Consider the following 8,141-nt stretch of genomic DNA (forward strand, 5'->3'; position numbering starts at 1 on the left):
GGTAGCACAGAATACCTCACGTCACACATTTGACTTGTATCTCGAACTTCAGTCGTGCTATATAAATTAACTGCAGTACGGGATAAAAATTTAACGTACATCGATTTCTTCTTTGTCGTTAGCGTTAGTACCCTGTTGTTCAGTTGAACTATATAGTTCAACTGAAGTACGGGATACTAATTTTTTATGTGTTGTTTCTTTCGCCTCCGCTACCACTGACAGTCTGTTCTTTTACATTTACAATATGGCGGCAAGTGTACTTTTTTACATTTACAATATGGCGGCAAGTGTACACGTAACTTTAAACCGCTCTGCAGTTTTTGAGGACTTAATTTCAATCAAGTGTATTGTTTGTGACGAAACAGTGCTAAATGGAGTTAGAATATGCGTGTTTAAACATAAATGGTGCCATTCACACTGTTATGCTCAAGAGGATTTACAAATACAGTGTAAATGTGACATAGAGTGTAACGGCCGCGAGATCGCGAGTGAAAAGTGCTACGCGGGAATAGAAGACAACGTGCATGACGAACTTCAAAAAGAACTTGACATTATAAAAAAATATATAAAAACAATGGAAAATTTGTTACTAACCATACGGGAACTGTCTGAATCGTCAAGGCAACAAGATCTCATTAATGCTAGCCATAAAATTCGTAGGTATGCACAACCAAATGTACAAAGTGTAAACAGTACGACTGTAACTAGAAATATGAACGAACTGATCACTCTAAAAGACACAAGTGAATTAAACGCAAGAAAAGAAAGTGTTAATAGTGCATCTATGGATAAAAATATGAACAAACTATCCACACAAAAATATACAAGTGGATTAAACGGAGAAAAACACAAGGTAAATATTCGTAAGGAAAAAAAAGTAAACAACCACGTTATGCATAAGCAAGGACACAAGCAACAGACATATATTTTTGCAGATAGTCATGGGAGAGGAGTTACGGAAATTATGAGAAGAAATCACCCAGACCTTAATGTAACAGGCATCATCAAATCAGGCGCGCCATTACGCGAAATTCTGAAAAACAGTGACAACATATTAACGACAGGTAACAACTGCATCATAATAGGAGGCGCAAATGATGTTTACTGTAATGAAACTTGGCGTGCAACGAGAATCCTAAAGGAAACAATCAAAAGGATGCCTCGAGTGCATTTCTACATTGTTAGTATCCCCAGGAGGCACGATCTGATGGAAAACTCGTGCGTAAACATCGAGATTGTTACAGCAAACAGGCTATTTGAGAAAATATGTAGAGGTTTCCAGAATACGACTTTCGTAGAGATAAACAGTGTTCAAAGAGAGCACTTCACAAGACATGGTCTCCACATGAACGTAAAAGGGAAAAAGATTATTAGTGCCGAAATACTTAAATTTATTAATGAGTCATCTGTAATGGAAGTGTCTCCAATCCCAATTCCGCCAAAACAAGAGTTGTCTGTAACAGTGGAACCATCATTATCTGCAGTAGAGCTACAACAAACACCAGTAGCAGCAGCAAAGGCTCAGATATTCTCAGCAGCAGTGTCAGATAAACCAATAGCAGCAGAATCACTACAATCATCATCAGAGCTGTCGTCATCAGCAACAGCATCCAGAACAGCAGATCCCATAATACTACCTCAAGGCAATGAAAATGCATGTGAGGAAAACATAAAAGGGTCATTAGCCGCAGCACAGCTAACAAACAAGGGCAGTCACCAACTCGGGGAGCACAGGAGCCATCAGCAACAGCAACCACACAGAAGAGGTACCTGAGGCCCGGGAGATCAACAGCAGAAGCAGCTTCCAATCAAGACAGATGCCTGAGAACTAGGAGACCTGCTACACTAAGTGAGGATTTTTTATGGTACCGAGTAAGCAGAAAGAGAACATGGAAAAAGATGTAAGTAAAACTGTCCATCTTAAATACCAGTGTGACAATAGTGAGAGGAATATAAACACCGGACAAAGATACGATCCAGGTTTAATGACACAAACTGAAAAAAATCACTGCATAGTACCAGAAGCAAAGGGAGCAAGTGAAGTGCTTAGTATATTACAGGAAGGGGAACTATTACATTTAAAGCCAACTGTTAGAATACTTCACCAAAATGTTCAATACATAAACAATAAAACAGAGGAACTAGAGGTAATATTACAGGAGCATAGGCCAAACATTCTAGTAGTTACAGAACATGGGCTAAAAGAAAATCACATAGGAATGTACAACTTGAAGAATTATGTGAAAGTAGCCAGTTTTTGCAGAACTTCCTATAAAGGTGGCGGGGTTGCCATTTTTTCTAACTATAAATCAACTAAAGCCATAAATATAACAAAATATGCTATAGAATTGAGCTTTGAAGCTGCAGCACTGGAAACTAAAATTGCTGGGAATTTATGTTGTGTATTAGGTTTGTATCGATCACCAAATGGTATAATTAAAACCTTCTTTGAACAGCTGGAAGATATAATCAAACACCTCTCAAAAACATATGCTTATTTGATCATTATAGGAGATCTGAACATAGACACGAGTAAAAATACAGACAATACTAAGACCCTACTGGACTTATTGTGCATATACAATCTAAAAATAAAAATAGATAAACCAACCAGAGTAACAAAGCATAGTGAAACTATTATTGATCATGTAATAACAAATATTCCTACATGCTATTGTGACACACAGGTAATAAACTCCACATTAGCAGACCATTTTGCAATCATGATAGACATAAATATAAAGACTAGTCATTCAGTGCAGAAGATATGGGAGATGAGAAGACAGAACTACCCACATAACATAAATCTGCTAAAAAAGATGTTAGAGGCAGAAAACTGGGAAACAATATATGCAGCTAAAGACGCAAACACCAAATGGAACCAGTTTTATTCTCTATTCAATTATTATTATGATGTTACATGTCCCTTTAGTAAAAGGCTTGTCAAACAGCAACAAAAAAAGAAAAGCTGGTTGACTGGAGAAGTAATCCATGCCAGAAATAATCTGAGAGTGTATTATGACCTCTCCAAACAAAAAAACAATGAGGCCTACAACACACTGTATAAAATAAAAAAGAAAGAGTACTGTAGTTTTATCAGAGAAACTAAAGCATCATTCATCAGGATGTCTATAGATAAGGGAAAGAACTACTCAAAAGGTTTATGGTCTTTCATTAATGAAGAGAGAGGAAAAGTAACAAATCGGGCAGAGGACATCTGCCCACTGATGAGTGGGAAAAGCAACGCAAACCCTCTAGAAGTAGCCAATACTTTTAACAGATATTATATTACTGTAGCAGACGAATTAATAAGTCAAAATAAAACAAATGCAGTAAGTAAATTGTTAAACCCCCCACATACAAATCATACTATGGTTTTCATACCTACAACAGATGCAGAAGTGTCAAACCTAATAAAACAACTTAAAATTAAACATTCTTCTGGCTTGGATGGTGTCACATCACATCTCGTAAAGGAATGCAGAGAATGTATATTAAAACCATTGACACACATGCTGAATGCTGCGATAGAAGAAGGTATATTTCCAGATTCACTGAAAGTAAGTAAAGTGAAGCCAATATTTAAGAAAGGGAACAGGGATGAATTAGGAAATTACAGGCCAATATCATTGATCTCAACATTTGCTAAAATCTATGAAATGATAATAAAGAATAGAATTGTAAGTTTTATAACAAAGTACAGTATACTGCATTCATCACAACATGGTTTCAGAGAAGGGAAGTCAACAAAAACAGCATCAACAGATATAATTGAGCACATTCTTAATTTACTTGACAGGCAACAAAAGACTTGTGGGATTTTTATGGACCTATCTAAGGCATTTGATTGTGTGAACCACTCAAAATTAATGATGAAATTATATCAGTATGGAATTAGAGGAAAATGCTATGACATACTTAAATCATACATTACAAATAGGAAACAATGCACAGAAATCAGACATACTAGTGGGGGAAATATAACAAACTACATATCAGAATTACAAATAGTTAAACACGGTGTGCCGCAAGTGTCTGTGCTTGGGCCAATACTATTTGTACTCTACGTAAATGACTTCCCTAGCTATATAAATCAGAAACTTATAATGTATGCTGATGACACAACAATCATTTGCACAGCTGACACAAAGGAGGAGCTTGAGAAGGAAGCACTCCTGACTATTGAAAATGCAAATAAATATTTCACACAAAACAACCTGTTTATGAATCAGTCTAAAACAATGAATGTAGTATTTCAGACCAAGCATAGTGAAAATTATAATATAAATGTTAATATAAATGGAAAGACTATTAAAGAAGTAACCAGGACAAATTTTCTAGGAACTATAATAGACAAACATTTGGCATGGGGGGAGCACATAGATGCACTGTGTAAAAAGATAAACAAACAGATCTTCATCATGCATAAAACAGCTAAGACTGTGGATGATAAAGTCCTCAGATCAATGTATTATGGACTTGTCTTCCACATTTGTCTTATTCAGTTCATATATGGGGAAATGCACAAGCTGGCTACCTAAGAAGAATATTCACAATTCAGAAAAGGGCAGTGAGATGCATTGCAAAAATACCACCAAGACAGACCTGTAGGCAAGCTTTTGTACACTATAATATAATGACAGTATATTCACTGTATATATACCAAAGCATAATGGTGGTAAGGTCAAGTGATAAACACCTCCTAAATAAAGATGTACACAAACACGGTACAAGAGGAAATGAAAATTACTACATGATAAACAGAAATCTAAAACTGTCTATGACTGCCCCAGAAGAAGCAGGCAAAAGGTTTTTTAATAAACTCCCCAAAATCATTAAAAAAGAAACAGATCTAAAATGTTTTAAAAATCATTTGAAACTATATCTCACAGAGAAATGTATATACAGTTTGAGTGAATACTAAGATGGAGTTTAAAAATTATCATTTCTGTATGTTGTTTGGATTTGTGTGTACGTATAATGTGAAACATGTAAAACCTTTGTATGATTATGGACTATTTCTGTTTAATCATTTGTTTCATTTATATATATATTGAAATCAAGCTTGATGTTAATAGGCTATTGTATGACACACCCAATACTCTCAGCTGGATTTTCAGCTGGAGTCCATGGGCAAAGAATAAATAAATAAATAAATAAATAAATTTCCTAGAATGATTGCCTATTGAAAGCGTGGGCTCCTAACGATATATATCGAACGTGCGACTCGATGTCGACCATATGATTCTGGTGGTGCGAATTATGGTAAACTTGGAGTACGTTGCCAGGGGGACATATTTTATCGTTTCCGGTGTGAATAGCAATAAGCGAAAGCGTTGCAGTTTCGAGTGCCGAGAGCCTCACATGACGAAATCGAATTCCTCGTTTATATAGCGTGGAAAGTTATATCTCTTCCGATATCTATATTTCTACAACTTGAGGTTTCCTGCAAAAATTGAACCTAATGATACTCTCCTGCTATCTCTGACTGACATAGTGTTGGGGATATGTGAACAAACATTTTCCAGTTGCGTAGTGGCACACAAGATATGATGTGCAGAGTGCACTAGACTCTGTGGAATATACAAGTTCCGCGTTTGTTGATGGGGCAAATATAATTTGGTATTCAAATGTATTAATACGTGTTGTGCGAATAAAGCATAAGTTTATTTTGTCCCTTAAATAGGTGTTACCGGTACCTGTCATTTAGCTGCGTTAATCTGCATAAACTACAACAGGTTATGGGCCCAGGTGCTGGATTAAAGCGAAATAATAAGCTTTAAGGTGACATGTATTTGAGCAAAAGGTGCGCGGAAGTTATTATAAACTTGGATTTTGTACGCTATACGAAGAAGAAAGTAACTGTAAAATGAGTTCAACACAGATACCGCAAATAGAGCAGCTCGTAGGGAGCGAAAATTACACCAGCTGGAAATTTGCCATTGGGGCGTATTTGCACTTGGATGACTTATGGGACGTCGTAAACGGTAAATTGCCGACTACGGAGTCAAGTTTTGCTACTCAGGATCGGAAGGCGAAATCAAAACTAATCCTTTTGATTGATCTAGTGAATTATGTTCACATAGAAAGGGCTACATCAGCAAAGCAGGTATGGGACAAACTGAAAAACGCATTTGAAGATGGTGGTTTAACCAGAAAAGTAGAATTACTTCGTGAGCTTATAACCACAAGATTGAATAAGTATAAAAGCGTGGATGAATATGTGAATAAAATAATTTCAATCTCCAATCGTCTGAGGAATATTAGTTATAATTTGCGGATTAATGGATTGGAACTTTATTGTTAGCTGGACTACCAGAGAAATATTCGCCAATGATTATGGGTTTGGAAAGTTCGGGAATATCCATTACAGCAGATAGTGTTAAAGTAAAGATTCTACAGGACGTGAAGAATGAACCATATTCTAATGCTTCAGAAAAAGAAACAGCGTCGGCTTTATACTCTAAGTACAAGAAGAAGAAGCCAATAAGATGTTTCAGATGCCAGAATATTGGACATGTTGTTTCAAAGTGTAACAGAAAGTTAAGTATAAAAGAAAAGAAGCATGTTAATTCTAGTAGTCCTGAGAGAAAGACTACCGATAAAGGTAAGGCATTTTCTGTTTTATACTCTTTTAATGAAGCGAGTGAAGATCATGCAGAATGGTTCCTAGATTCAGGAGCATCTGTGCACATTACCAAAACTCCGTCAGGTTTGTATGACGTTCAGTCAAGGACTGGCGTTGGAATTTCTACAGTTGACAGATCTAAGTTAAGGTATGAACTCGCAGGAATTTGCTTATGAATGGGGAAAAGGAAATTGTTACTGTTCATGATGTACATTAGGTATAGAATATTGCAACTAATTCATTGTCAGTAAGCGAAATAGTAAAGAAGGGTAATAAAGTTATCTTCGATATAGAGGGAGCCAAAGTGATAGACTCTTGTGGTGATATTGTAGCTACTGCAAGTAATGTAAGAGGTATTTGCAAAGTGAATACAGTTCAAAATACTACTGAAACAGGAAATCACTCTGTTTATGCTGCCAAAGGTTTCTTGTGGCATAGGAGACATTTGAATAGGAAAAGTATGACTTTACTGAAGAATATGGCAACTGGGATGGAAAATTATGGAATGTATAATGTTCAATGTGAGATGTGTTTGCAAAGGAAGCAGGCTAGATTGCCATTTAAATCGTGTCAGAGCAGATCTATCGAAGTCTTGCAACTCATACATTCAGATCTCTGTGGACCTATGGAGAATGAAATTCTTAGGAGGTAACTTCTATTTCCTGACATTCATAGATGATTTTTCTAGATACATGCATGTTTATTTTATAAGTAGCAAGGACCAAGTGAATGATGTATTTGTTGTTTATTGCAAAATGGTCGAAAGACAGACTGGGAAGAAAATTAAAATTGTTAGATCAAACAATGGATCAGAATATGTAAACAGACAGTTTTAGTAACAGTTGAATGGAATGGGTATTAGGCATCAGACTACCATTTGCTACAGTCCTTTTCAGAATGGAGTTGTAGAATGAGCCAACAGAACCATTTTAGAAAAGGCAAGAAGTATGTTAAGCTATGCTGAGCTACCTAAGTGTTTTTGGGCAGAGGCTGTGTCAACAGCAGTGTGCATATTTAATTAACAGATCACCTACCAAAGCTGTGAGACACAAGACACCTTATGAAGTATGGACTGGGAAGAAACCGGATTTAAATCACTTAAAAGTCTTTGGATGTGAAGCCATGGTTCAGATTCCAAAACTATTAAGAAGAAAGTGGGATGCAAAATCTCAAAAATATATTTTTGTTGGCTACCGTGAGGATTCAAAAGGCTACAGATATTATAATCCTGTGAATTAGAAGATAATAAGTAGTAGAGATGTAGTATTTTTGGAGGATTATAGTCCTAAAATATAGGAAAGTAGTCAAAATAATACAGTAATGCAACCAAGCATAATGTGTGATAGTGCTGAAACAGAGATGGAAACTGAAAGAGAGGAAGACAAGAATAAAGAGGAAGCTGATGTGCTACGCAAGAAGTAAATTGAGGAAGAGGATTCAACAGAGGAAGACAGTTTAAGGCGGTCTTCACATATAGCAAAACCAAAAGAATACCCAGATTATGAAATGTATT

The sequence above is a fragment of the Schistocerca nitens genome, chromosome 5 (assembly GCF_023898315.1).
Source record: "Schistocerca nitens isolate TAMUIC-IGC-003100 chromosome 5, iqSchNite1.1, whole genome shotgun sequence".
Classification (NCBI taxonomy): domain Eukaryota; kingdom Metazoa; phylum Arthropoda; class Insecta; order Orthoptera; family Acrididae; genus Schistocerca; species Schistocerca nitens.